This window comes from Saccostrea echinata, unplaced genomic scaffold (genome assembly GCF_033153115.1).
Source record: "Saccostrea echinata isolate AGI-Se365-2 ecotype Australia unplaced genomic scaffold, CSIRO_AGI_Sech_v1 ptg000054l, whole genome shotgun sequence".
Lineage (NCBI taxonomy): Eukaryota > Metazoa > Mollusca > Bivalvia > Ostreida > Ostreidae > Saccostrea > Saccostrea echinata.
The window spans coordinates 14093833-14108608 of record NW_026889803.1 but is presented as its reverse complement, the minus strand read 5'-3'; the positions used below and the strand labels follow the sequence as shown (position 1 = coordinate 14108608).

The 14776-nt window shown below is 33.0% G+C and overlaps 1 protein-coding gene across 1 annotated transcript in view; it reads left to right on the top strand.

Moving 5' to 3' along the window:
* The window catches only part of LOC133204636 (helicase with zinc finger domain 2-like), a 118335-nt gene that overhangs the window by 14968 nt on the left and 88591 nt on the right, over window positions 1-14776 (top strand). The window lies entirely within an intron of this gene.

Genomic DNA, 14776 nt, shown 5'->3' with positions numbered 1-14776 from the left:
CTCTCCTTTATTGAATAGTTGCGCGTATAAATCCAGCTGATGAGAGGAATAACTGATCTGATGCTCTCACTCATTCAGAAAATGTATTTCAAGCCGTATCCTAAGCATATCTTGTATCTTTTCTTTCCATGTAACATCTGTGCAAGATTCCGTTAAGCTAAAAACTAGTCCCCTACTGGTAAAAACGGTTCTTTCCTCAACTGTCTGCCTGTCTGTCCCTCTGTAAGTCCTTCCCATGGCACTTGAATTTTCCGCCCTTTTTCTACAGCTTGCAAATATTGAACTGATGTTTGGTATGTGAGTCTACCTTTACTAAGTTACAGATCAAGTTTGAATTTCCGCTTTCAAGAGTTTTGACGGAATTACGGGCATTTCAATTTTTTAGGAGAACCAGATAACATTTGCAGGTAGGGTGCTAGCATTGCATATGCAATACTCTCAAAATGCTTGTTAAAGTTACGAAAAAAGCTACTCCCTAAGCACCTAAATGGTCACTTTTGCTGATAATGAAGGAAAAAGCAGCATCCGAAGCAATACTGCTATTATCAGCAGTCAATATTAGCTGCTCGGCATTAAGCTAGATAACTTGCGATTTATAAGTTCTTTCAAAATTTAGAGTAGTGGCATGTTTGAAATATATATCCTTTCAGCATCAAATTTTCTTTAAATTTTTCCCAAAAAATCCCTGTGTGAAGAATCGTGTGGTCAGTTAGTAAAAAAAACAAACTCGAACGTCAATTCATCATAGTTTCAAAACAGTAAATATTCCGTGATCTGGGTAACCAAAAAGTTAGTGGAATTAATTGTATTAATGATTATTCATTCTCATTAATACCCAATGATAATCGCCCAAGTTCAAGTGCAAGTTCAGTTTATTCACCCAACCCAAAATAATAGTACATGGGATACATTTATAACATATATATATATATATATATATATATATATATATATATATATATATATATATATATATATATATATATATATATATATATATATATATATATATATATATATATTTCATATAAACTGTTCAGAGGTACAATATCTATATATACAATGCAAAAACATGATAAAAAATGAATAATGATAATGATAAAAATACTTCGCCGTTCCATTTTTAACCATTTTCAAGAGAAAATTCTTAAAAGATTACATATAGTCATATACCCTAATGTATAGTTAAGAAGATGCGAAGACTCCCTGACCGCTTGGGAAAGTGTGTTTTAACACCCTACTGCTCAGATTGACCGGTGGGGGAGACTTTCAATGATTTGAAAATACGCTATCTAACAAGAAACATGTGGTTTAGCTAGAAAATGCTAAAATGCATTCTCTAAACGGACAGGGTGTCTCAAGCCGCCTCAATACCCTTGATAGATTCAGGGCAAAGCCCAGATGATGGCGCAGAGGACTAAAGTCCCTGAAAGCTCCGGAATTTTGACGATGCAAAGCCATTTTATTCACAGAAGAAGTTGGAGAATAGATATATTTTTGTTCTTATTCTAGTGAGGCATACTGGGCGACTGAAATTTCTCGGTACTACATTAATAGAGTATTTGAAAATTTTTTAAGGAAGATAAATCAATCATAAGTTAATGAAATACATTATAACGTGTACATAAACAGAAAATTTAAAAGGGTGTTTTAGTGATAATATTTTTGTATCGTGTTCCTACAATGAATTTCAGTATAAATATGAAAGTAAAAATTAAGAGAAAATTCATATACGAAGATTGCTTTCTATGCAAACTTCGTGATAATTATAGTTTTGTCAATGATAAAATATGTACAACCTTTGATTTTGAGTATCCTATGCCCTGAAGGAGTATTAATTTTTTCTTAATCAATTTACTTTGGGGGAGACTAAACGATGTGCATGCTTGAGCATATAAGGAAATATGGAAGCTCTGCCATACCAGCCAAATTAACATACTTTTTATGTTACTTGTGTTAAAGATATATTCAAATAAAGCATGTAAATTGAAATGATAAAAAAAACATGTGATAATTGGTTAGAAATTTTAAATATTTCAGCAATATTAATAATGCCATCACATTGTTGGGGCTCGAGTTAAATTCCACTGATGAGAAGAATGACTGAATTTAATTGCTGCTAGCATCAAATCAATTACTGATCTCATCAATTCAAATGATGCGCGCCTTAATTTTTCTAATGTTTGCCAGCATCAATAATTCGCATTAATTCAATTGATGAGAGCAATAATTGATTGGCACTTCAGTTCATATGAGAGCAATGATTGATTTAATGATATATTTCAAGTAATTTAAGATGACTTCATGGATAAATGTATTAAAGAATATATTCTTTATCTATAACGTCAAAATTAGAAAATTTACAGAAAAGTGATATTAAGGAATATTGGAGAATTTTAAATAGTTCGAAGGCTAGATGTAAAACTGAAGTTAATATCAAAGCAATGTACGATTTTTTGAAGAAAAAAAAATAATGAATCTAAAGATGATGAAGGTGATGTAGATGATAATGATGTCAATTTCGATAATAACTCCCCTTTAAATTGTCAAATCTCTGCAGAAGAAATCTTGCAAGCAGTTAACAAACTGAAAAATAATAAAGCTCCAGGGTATGATCAATTCTGTAACGAATATATTAGTACAACAATATCATGTTTTTTGCCACTATATGTTGACCTTTTCAATTTGATTTTTGATACTGGTTTTGTACCTGAGGAATGGCTTATTGGTATCGTTAAGCCAATGTATAAAAAACAAGGAAGACCCACCTCTTCCTGAAAACTATAGACCAATAACACTATTAAGCTGTTTAGGAAAAGTATTTACCAGTATTTTATGTGAGCGTTTGGATACTTTTTCTGATGAATTATAATTGATTACTGAAGCCCAAGCTGGCTTTAGAAAAGGATATGGTACAAAAGATAACATATTGATATTAGATTTTTTGTGTAAATTCTTTTAGTAAGAAAAAACTTTATTGTGCATTTATTGACTTTAAACAAGCCTTTGATGCTGCTTGGCGATCGATCTGGTTTGTGGTCCAAAGTGTTTAAAAGTGGTATAGATGGTAAATGTCTAAGATTCATCAAAAATATGTACAGTGGTATTAAATCGAAGATATATATTGATCAAAATATCTCTGAATTTTTCATGTGTAACCTTGGGGTAAGACAAGGGGAAAATTTATCCCAATTTCTTTTTACTTTATATATTAACAATTTAGAAAACTATTTATTGCAGAATAATATTGAAGGGGTTACGAGATTTGATGAAAAATTAGAAATTGAAATGCAGATAATGTTTAAACTTTTTAGACTTTTTTATGCTGATGACACAGTTTTATTATCTGATAATCCAGAGGATTTACAATGATCTTTGAATATTTTCTCTGATTATTGTGACCATTGTAAGCTTCAAGTAAATACAGACAAGAATAAAATAGTAATTTTTCTAGAGGAAGAATACCAAAGAAAATATTTTTGCATAGAGGTGCACCAATTGAAATTGTGAACGAATTTAAATATTTACAATGTAGGTGTTATCATGTCTCGTAGTGGTTTCTTCAGAAGTGCCAAAACACATTTAACTAAAAAAGCATCAAAAGCCATGTATGGAGTACTTAGAAAAATAAGGTATTTTAATTTACGGTATACACTTAAAATTTCTGAAATTTGTTTTACATGTTAAATCCAGCACTCCAAATTGTATGGTATATATATGGGGAAACTGGGCGATACCCTTTAATAATACGTATAAAGGCACGAATGATTACTTACTGGGCTAAACTTTTGATGTCACATGAACGTAAGTTTACATATATAATGTACTGCTTTCTCCATAAATGCTTTTCTGAAGGTTTATTTATGCATCACACATATTAATAAGGTACACTACTAACACAAATGTCGAGTCACTATACTACTAACACACATGTCGAGTCACTATACTACTAACACACATGTCGAGTCACTACACTACTTACACACATGTCGAGTCACTACACGACTGAAATATACATTAAAAATAACAATATTAAATCACACACAATGAGTTATACCAGTTACACATATAAAATTATACATTCCCAACAAATGAGTCACCATACTACATGTACAACTCACATAACAAACAACAAAATTACCACACATAATAAGCTACACTACTAACACACATGTGGAGTCACTACAGAACTAACACACATGTCAAGTAACTACAGAACTAACACACATGTCGAGTCACTACACTACTAACACACATGTCGAGTCACTACACTTCTAATATATATTAATTACAACTAACAATATTAAATCACACACAATGAGTTATACCAGTTACACATATAAAATTATACATTCCCAACACATGAGTCACCATACTACATGTACAACTCACATAACAAACAACAAAATTACCACACATAATAAGCTACACTACTAACACACATGTGGAGTCACTACAGAACTAACACACATGTCAAGTAACTACAGAACTAACACACATGTCGAGTCACTACACTACTAACACACATGTCGAGTCACTACACTTCTAATATATATTAATTACAACTAACAATATTAAATCACACACAATGAGTTATACCAGTTACACATATAAAATTATAAGTTACCAACACATGAGTCAACATACAACATGTACAACTCACATAACAAACTAGAGGTACTGTGAGCACTGAACTCACTAAAGGATACCCCCGCCTCCGATATGATTATAAAGGCAAAGTCCATGTTTTGCTCTGAGAGACCCGAAATAAGTGACAGATCAAAAAGTAATATACGAGGTGCACAATGGCACTATGTAATAAAAGATCGGCCGGGGGGGGGGGGGGGGGGGGCTAGGGATAAAGTCTACTACATGTATATAACATAAATAATTGTTTAGAGTGGTGAACGAGGTATTAATGTTTTATAAAATACAAAATATTATATATATATTATCGAAAAATTTTAGTCATATCTAGCTGCAGATATATACATGTAGCTCTCCACTGGTCTGAAAAAAATTGAATGGTTGTCATATTGACAAGATGAGAAAATCTGGGAATAAAAGGGGAAAATTAGCATTCCCTGGAGGTTAAAAAAGGTTTGAGTACAGCCATTTTGAAGCAGTCGGTCGGGAGAGGACAAACAATTTTTTAAAGATGACCTCATCATATTCTGTATGGCCTTGCCATACAGGTTTACGTATGAATTGATATTATTTAAATATCAGAAATGAGCGATATTCATAAATCATAGCATGTATATTAATTAAGTTTCTGACTGAAGCATACCTGGGAATACAGAGGGGATACCTTTCATATCAAATTGAGTTTTTAAGTTCGCCCTGGGGCTTACTCTAGGTTGCACACCGGTATCAAATTTCAATAATTATATATTAATTATTACCAAAATTACGAAAATTATAGAAGACATACATGTAACTCGTCGAAAACAAACTCCTCGAGAATTTTTTTTCAGACTTTATAAGACGATGCTTTCTAAGCATACAAAAACTTCCAGACAGGCAAGCGAGTTTATCGAAGTCGAACAGGTGCTTGAAAGTGACGCACAGGACTTAACCAGCCTTCCTTAAATACGGTATACAAAAAAAAAAAAAAAAAAAAAAAAAAAAAAAACTACAGGACTGCTTTGTTCTCACATCTGGTAAAATTTTCGAGGGAAGTGTTGAAAAATAAATGTGCGTTGGCCACGTTTTGACGTAAATCTTTAGTTTTTACGCTATCCAATAAACCCTGTCCATAATTTTCACTTTTTAACAGAAAGATACACTGTATCTGAAATACAGAGGGTCGACCTTTTACATCGTGTATATTCCAACATACGGGGTGTATGCTACGTTGTGCACGGGGTTTATGCTTTCGGGGCGATAAAAAAGGGGTCAATGTATCCTTTTTGTACATTATCAATATTTCAATTTATGGATATATTTCGCCGGAAAGCATATGCATACGGAAGAAAGCATTATCTAAGAAGTATATGGATACCTATGAATCCACTGTACACTTTCTAGTTTTATCAAACACCTCAACACAATTCCGAGGATCAGAGCAAGATCGACGCTACATTGTGTTTATGATCAATTGTACCATTAGTTAGCTGGGTTTTTTTTTCTTTTATTAAAACAGCCCCGTAGTAAGCAAATTCAGTTTGGGGGGCATAGCCATATATTTTCAGTTGACAGTTGAGAGGACACAAGAATTCCTGACAAGCAAAAAAAAAATAAATAAATAAAAAAAGGGCATCAGACGTTTTTATTGAGGGGCACAAGCAAATAGTATCTATGTTTCCTATAATAATCTATATATCGGCAAAATTATTGGGGGGCACGCTCCCACCCCCGTGCCCCCCGGTTCCTACGGCCATATAAAAGTGTAGGTTATCTGTACATAACAAACAATATTATATGGGGTAACTACTACATATCAGAACAAAGCTTCGCTTTATCACCACTTTCATATTACTGTTAAGTACACGTTATCTGTATAAATGTATGCATAAATTGTCTGTTTATAAAACAGTTCGTATTTAAAGATATTGACGAAAATTCAATGTTGTGCCCGGGGTGTATGCAGCATGTTGCACCCGGTTAATCCAGATACCCAAATCGTATTCTGCTGATGTCTGTATCTCAATGATAATGTTCAGAAACCCAACAGGTACAGATACAGGCTTACACATTGAACTAATTTTCAGTTAAAGGGGGGGGGGGGTGCACATATTAGAAAGTCCTTGGTACACAAAAAAAAAAAAGGATCAACTGATGTTATTTTCGATGGGCCCAACTGTAAATATGCTTTATTTTCTATTCTTGAGTAAATATTTGCAAACTAATAGCCCCTTCCCTCCTCCCCCATGCTTCAAAGAATTATATCTATTCAACCATACTTTCATTCTGATGTATGTTTTCAACATTGAGTTACCTGTTTAAAGCTTAAGCATTAAATGTATTTATTTCAGTAGTAGATATACATAGAATACATCATAAGGTAAATGCATATTTTACCCTATCCAAAAGTAAATAATTAAAATGTAATTATAAACTGAAAACAAATGGCGATTGTTAAAACAAAATTGAAGAAATATCTTAAAATATTCTACTAAAAATAGACTATAATAATATAAATTACAATTTTAAAGTATGAATATCATAATAGTACTATAATTTGTTCCTTGGCATAAATTATCAAAATAAAGAATTCAGAGCAATTGATATAAGGCAAATACATGGCCATTACATTGCCATTGCTACCTACCTGCAGGTAGAGGTATGATTACTTCACCGCCTCCTCCCCCCCCCCCCCCCCCTTGTTTTATTACCTGAACACACAGGCAGATTTAACACCTTTAATCGAAGCAAACGCTGGTAAAAAAACAAACAAACAAACAATAGCACCATAAATGTGACACTTTTTACATTTATTTTTTGGGGCATAAGCAGCACAACTCAAAGCAGCTGAACAGGGAATAGCAAGTCTTGCCTTAGAGATCATATTGAACGACAAGGGTAAACAATTCTTTTTTTCAAATGATATAAACCCATTCTCTGAAAATTTATGTGATTGTCAAGGTTTATGCAGGTAGCATTTTGCACTACCTGGACCTTTAAATGTAAGCAGACCTTTTCTTATACGCGCTGGACCTTTTCTTTAAAAAGTTATCGTATTAGCCCCCCCCCCCCCCCGATCTTTAAACGAGGCGGAACAAATAATATGCAACACCGGTCAATCGGTAGGGATTGCTTACTCCTCCATGGCACCTGATCTGTTTTCAGAGGTCTATTTTTGCTCTGCCCATAATCTGTTTTGATTAAATGAATTTTTCAGCATGATTACGGTTCAGGAGGTCGTGACATAAATGTACTTAAGTCCAAGACCATGCTAAAGTAGGACTTAAGTACAGTCTTAAAACTTAAGACCATAACTAGAAGCGTGCTAAGATTTGACAATCTTAGCAAAACTTAGGCAGTCGGTATAGGTGACTTAAGCATGTTTTAACTTCTTTAAACACATATTTAGAACTATTCAAAGGTTGACTTTCGACGTCAAAACATTCATCTAATCATAGTATACATTAAAGAAAATAATTTTCTCTATTTAATATTGGTATATATAAGAATTTTATTTTTTCGTCGGGGGAAGGGGGAGGGGGGTGATATTGATCACTGATTCCAATTTCACTCTCTAAATGACATTCATGTAAAGGCAAAATTTTATTTTTGGGATACGATTGAATGTTAGTGGGACCTAGGTTATAAACACTAAGCATTATAAGTTAATTGTACACAGTAATCATGGATTTTTATATTCAAAAATGAGATGATATAGATTTATATAAAAAAAAAAACACACACAGAAAAATTGTCGTTGAATTAAAGGGTGCTTACTAGAAAACTAATAAAGAGTGTCTGCTTAAATTAGATTAAACGTAGAATGCAACAAGCGTGGATTCAGACAGAGTTCACTAATATAAGAGAGAGAGAGAGAGAGAGAGAGAGAGAGATGTAGGAGGTATACGAAAAATTATCTTCTTTTCCATCCTTGATTAGAATTGTAAATAAGTATATCATAAAACGTCTGCAGTCTTTGCCTGCTGATATGGGCTGATTCATCGGAGTAAAAAGAATTTAATATGTCCCTATTGTTTTATTAAGAGTTTCAATTTCAAGTACATAGACGTTCGGTTATCGTGCAATGTCTGCGAAAGTGACAATTTGAAAGCAAGTGAACCTTTGTCAAAACAAAAGAATAACGACAAACATTGCAGTCTCTAGTGATAAATAATATTCATGCATTTACAGTGAACCACTATTTTGTGTCCGTGCAATATTTAATTTCAAATATTCAGACTAATTTTAAACAGAATATTTTTAATACGAAATCTAATCTAACCTAGCTAAAACCGATAGGTAAGGACGTCAACTTTAACCTATGTGTAATTAAAAACGCAACTAAATCATTTTTTAGAAATACATGTATATATATAAATAAATATGAAAATTATGATGATTCATAAAATATTTTGAACGTAAGTTTGACTTAGCTAATACCTAGCTAAGTTCATTTTATGTTACGGTTTAAGACAAATTTAAGTAGTACCTAGGCAGGTCTTAAGATTGTGCCTAAAACATACTTATGACCCTACTTAATAGTAAAAAAAAAATCCGGAACCTTTCGGAGAGCCGTGGACAAATTTAATTGTAATCTCTTGTTTTATTCTTTACACTTTAATGCTCGTTTTATAAATAGCTGTTTATTTTCTCAATATCGAAACTTGCAGGACGGTCAGGGGTCTTTGAAGCCTTCCATCTTATTCAGAGTTAATAAAGAAACAAAATTATGAATTTCGATACACACCCCATTTCAGGAAACACGACCCCTTATAAGTAAGGACGTTATATACATATATGCATGTGAAGGAAAACTGCTTGTTGGTAAAAGTGTTTAATCTCACCCTTACTCCACCTTTAAGTCCCCCACGAAATATATTTATAATTACATGTACATTTAAATGAAAGTCCAACAAAGTGAAGAGAATTGACCCACTTTATTTTTACATGGTTCTATACGTAGTAGTATAGTCGGTGTTAGAAACATGCATTGCAATTGAATTAAGAAAATTGTAACTATTTTTCATTTAGTCTCAAACTGAACATAATCTGGTATGACTTATTAAGTTATTTAAAGTTATTTAAAAAGTCATACAAGAATTATACATGTGCCACATGTAGTTAAGGCATCGATCGGTGTGTATTATTTCAGAAGCCCTCCGTAAACTTATTTCCGTGATTTTTTTTAATCCAGTTCGACCAATTGGTAGAAAACTCGACTCAGCTCAGAGAAACAAGAAGGGCGTTCTAATGAAATTTAAGAAAAAAACAACTACATGCATGGGAGCAATCTATTCAGCTACTCCTGTTTGTATCTTGATCTGTTGTGTAATTTTTATTTTATCTATGTACCAGTGATCCAGATAACATATTTGCGGAATCGTAATACATTTTCCCCCTTTTTTATGCGGAATCGTAATTAAAAAAAATATTCGAGAAATTGTGACTCATTTTTTGCGGAAAGATATTATCAATATGCGAAAACGTGGAACACCGCTTCAAAGTGAAGGATTGGTGATATCCAACAAGAAGACCAAGGACAAAAAGAAAAAAATATATATATAATCTCGTTTTCCTACCCATGTTCAAATGGTTGGGGTTTCTCTCTCTTTTTTGTGGCCCGAATGTAGAAAAGATTTTCGAGTTTAGACAATAGGTTTAGGTTTTTTCCTGCTTGTCCAACTGTTTTGGAGTCCCCCCCCTCCCGCGTTAAAAATCGATTTTTAAGCAGCAAAAAGGAAGAAAAAATGACAACACGCCTTATATTAAAATTTCCTATGTACATTAACAACAGTTATTTTCTCGGGAGAATAAAAAAACACTAGGGGGCATCCCTGTACCCCTTCGATACTGCGTGCTTCAGATCGTAGTATTTCCCGGTTTAATATCAAGGCTAGACCGTGACTGTGACTTCCTGTTCTATTCCTTATTTGGGGGGAGAGGGTAATCTATGTTCAATTTGGAAGACCAATTATAGAATCTGTGCTGTGTGAGTCAATAACCTCTAAAGCATAATCCCCTTTCAATTATTAAATGGATACATTATATATGATATGTTTTAAAACCTATATTCGCTGTAAAGGTCCCTGGTACAGAGCGAGGACAATCTCCCAGCCTGAAAAAACACGATTCTCAATTTTGAAAGTTCTTGAAAAGTTCCATTTTTCAAAAAAAAAAAAAATGTATTGTCAATATCATCTTTTACACATTAGCTTCCTTTATTTTACTGAATAACTTATTGATAAATAATTTATTTTTCGCCACGAAGTCTTCTTGTCATTGATGTGTTTCAGTGTGATTAAAATAAAAGAGGTTGTTGAAGCGTATTTTTTTCTATAATGTTCGATTTTCAAATGGAATGGGCTCAGACTCCATTTTTTAAAACTTTAAGTTAATTTTACATTTACTTTTCGGTCATTTAAAGGTTAATGTAGAAAGGGAACTTGTCCCATTCATTTTCAAAAATCATTTTGTGTGGCTCCAAAAAACCAGTTTTCCACTAAATATGCTTTACTTACAACTTTAAAACAAATCATCAACCAATGCCATTTAATAAAATAAATGAATCAAATATGTTGAAAATGCCATTCCTGAAAACTTTATTTTAGAAAAATATAACTTTTCCATGAACTTTAAAGATTGAGAAATTTATTATCTCAGAGCGGGTGATTGTCCCCGCCTTATACGCCCCGTTTCTTTTAAGATGTCTTTTAGGTTTCACAATAATGTGCATTATAAAACCACTATCGTTATTTTGATCTAACTTTACCATGATATTTTAGTAGGGATATTTCCTACAGCTGATTGATTGATTATGTGTATTTTTGTCCCATTCGAGAATTTCCTACAGTTGAAGTAAAGCTTTTATCATTTAAAATTTACAGCATACCACCGACAAACATTTATCTGCTTTTATATACATTGTACATCAGTTTGCATTGGTCTATAATTCTTACCCAATTTGATCTTCCCCTTAAATCCTTCTCCCAAGCAGAATAACATGTTATATACTTTTATCATATCTCTACTGAATGAATGGATTAGTCCCCGTGCGTTAGTCAAGTGAGCTAATCCCTGCTTCGAAAGCTAATTCCCGGTTATCCGTAATCCTCTAGATTTTACTTTTACATTGGTATGATATGTGAATGGACTAATCCCCGTGTGTTAGTTAGTTAGTGAGCTAATCCCTGCTATGAAATCATGCTATCTGAATCCTCTAACTCTAAATTTTAAGTTTTTATCAGTATAATAAAACAGTTAAAAGTATATCATTGCGGGAGTTAGCAAGATTTCAGTTCCTCTCGACCAGGACTATTTCCCTCGGCTTCGCCTCGGGAAATAGTCTTGGCCTTGGGGAACTGGAATCTTGCTTACTCCCTCAGTGGTATATTTTAACTGTATAAGTATCCACCGTTCTGGTAATGAAAAGCATTTCTAGATATTTAATACTGCAAAAGTTATGTAGTTTTATTCTGCAATCTAACGAAAAAATAAACATATACAAAGAAAATTAAATTTCTGTTTATTTCAAAAATAAAAATCATCACAAATTGTGCTCATTCAAAATTCAGTCAAAATATGATCTATTCATGTAGCTTACATTACATTAGAAATTCAAACACATGCAAGTTTATCAATAGAGGTTGATATAATATTATATTTAGCAATGTTTTAATAATTATATACACGTCATAAAAAAGTGTCTTTTTATATTATGCTCACACATAGCAAGAGGCTACTCTAACTTACACAGTAAGTCAACACTCTTCTAAACTAACTCAACATGAAAACACATAATGAGGTACACTACTTACACACATATTGAGTCACTACATGACTATTACACATAAAAATAACAATATTAGCACACAAAATGAGCTACATGTACACTACCGCAGGTAAAATTCTACATTCCCAACACAAAATGAATCCCATGCTACATGTACAACAAACAAATCAAAATAACAATACAAAATATGTATTACAAATACATGTAACAATATTAAAACACACAATGAGCTATACCAGTAACACACATAAAATTATACATTCCCAACAAATGAGTCACCACACTACATGTACAACTCACATAACAAATAACAAAAGTACCACACATAATAAGCTACACTACTAACACACATGTCGAGTCACTACAGAACTAACACACATATCAAGTAACTACACTACTTACACACATGTCAAGACACTACACTACTTACACACATGTTGAGTCACTACACTACTGATATATACCTTACAAATAACAATTTTAAATCACAAGATGAGCAATACAAGTAACACACATAAAATTATACATTCCCAACACACGAGTCACCATACTACATGTACGACTCACATAACAAATAACAAAATTACCACACATAATAAGCTACACTACTAACACACATGTTGATTCACTGCACTACTAACACACATGTCGAGTCACTACACTACTTACACACATGTCGAGTCACTACACTTCTAATATATAACTTGCAAATAACAGTTTTAAATCGCATGATGAGTTATACAAGTAACACATTTAAAATTATACAATCCCGACACACCAGTCACCATACTACATGTACAACTCACATAACAAATAACAAAATTACCACACATCATAAGCTACACTCATAAAACACATGCCGAGTCACTACACTACTTACACACATGTTGAGTCACTACACTACTTACACACATATCGAGTCACTACACTTCTAATATATACCTTACAAATAACAGTTTTAAATCGCGCAATGAGTTATACAAGTAACACATTTAATATTATACAATCCCGACACACCAGTCACCATACTACATGTACAACTCACATAACAAATAACAAAATTACCACACATCATAAGCTACACTCATAACACATATGTCGAGTCACTACACTACTTACACACATGTCGAGTCACTACACTACTTACACACATGTCGAGAAATTCGCTGGATTAGACGACATTCCGGATTAGACAACATTTAAAACAATTGAGTCTACTGCAGGTGACTTAAAGTTAACATTGTATAAGTCAAGTTTTTGGAGTACACAACATCCGAATAAGACAAGTTTCACTGTACATTACAAATAACAATATAAGAACACATGAGGAGCTTTACCAATAACACACATAAAATCACATATTCCCAACACGTAATGAGTCAACATACTACATGTACAACACACATAACAAATAACAAAATTACCACACATAAAAAGCTACACTACAAACACACATGTCGAGTCACTACACTACTAACACACATGTCGAGTCACTACACTTCTAATATATACATTATAAATAACAACATTAAATCACATGATGAGCTATACCAGTAACACACATAAAACAAGAAGTCTGTGAGCCAATGCTCACTGGTAATACCTCCGCTGTGATTTGAATATACACTATCATGTGTATATTCACAAGTTCAACTATGGACAGATGCATGAATAAACAGGAAGTTGACATCAGATTCATACAAAAATGAATCCCACCATATGACAATTATGCGTCAACAAAGAGTGTGCTAAAATTTCAAGCATCTGCAATGAGTTGTTGCTGAGAAAACTTTGACAAAAATTTGTTCCATATTATACAGACAGACGCACAGTTAAACAGGAAGTTGACATCAAATTCAGAAATGAATCCCATCATATGGCATGCCTAAACAAAGAGTGTGTAAACTTTCATGCATCTGCAATAAGTAGTTGATGAGAAACTGCAACAAATATTTGTTATATATGGTATAGACAGACACAAAGATAAACAGGAAGTTGACATCAGACTTGTACAAAAATAAATCCCACGATATGGCATGCCAAAATAAAGAATGTGCTAAAATTTCAAGCATCTGCTCTGAGTAATTGCTGAAAAAACTGCGAAAAAAATTCGTTATGTATGGTACGGACAGACGCACAGATAAAAAGGAAGTTGGCATCAAATTCATACAAAAATGAATCCCACCATATGACATGCCTCAGCAATGAGTGTGCTAAAATTTCAAGCAATAAGTAGTTGCTTAGAAAACTGCGACGAAAATGTGTTATGTGTGGTATGGACAGACACATGGATAAACAGGAAGTTGACATCAGATTTGTATGAAAATGATTCCCACCAAGCCTAAACAAAGAGTATGCTAA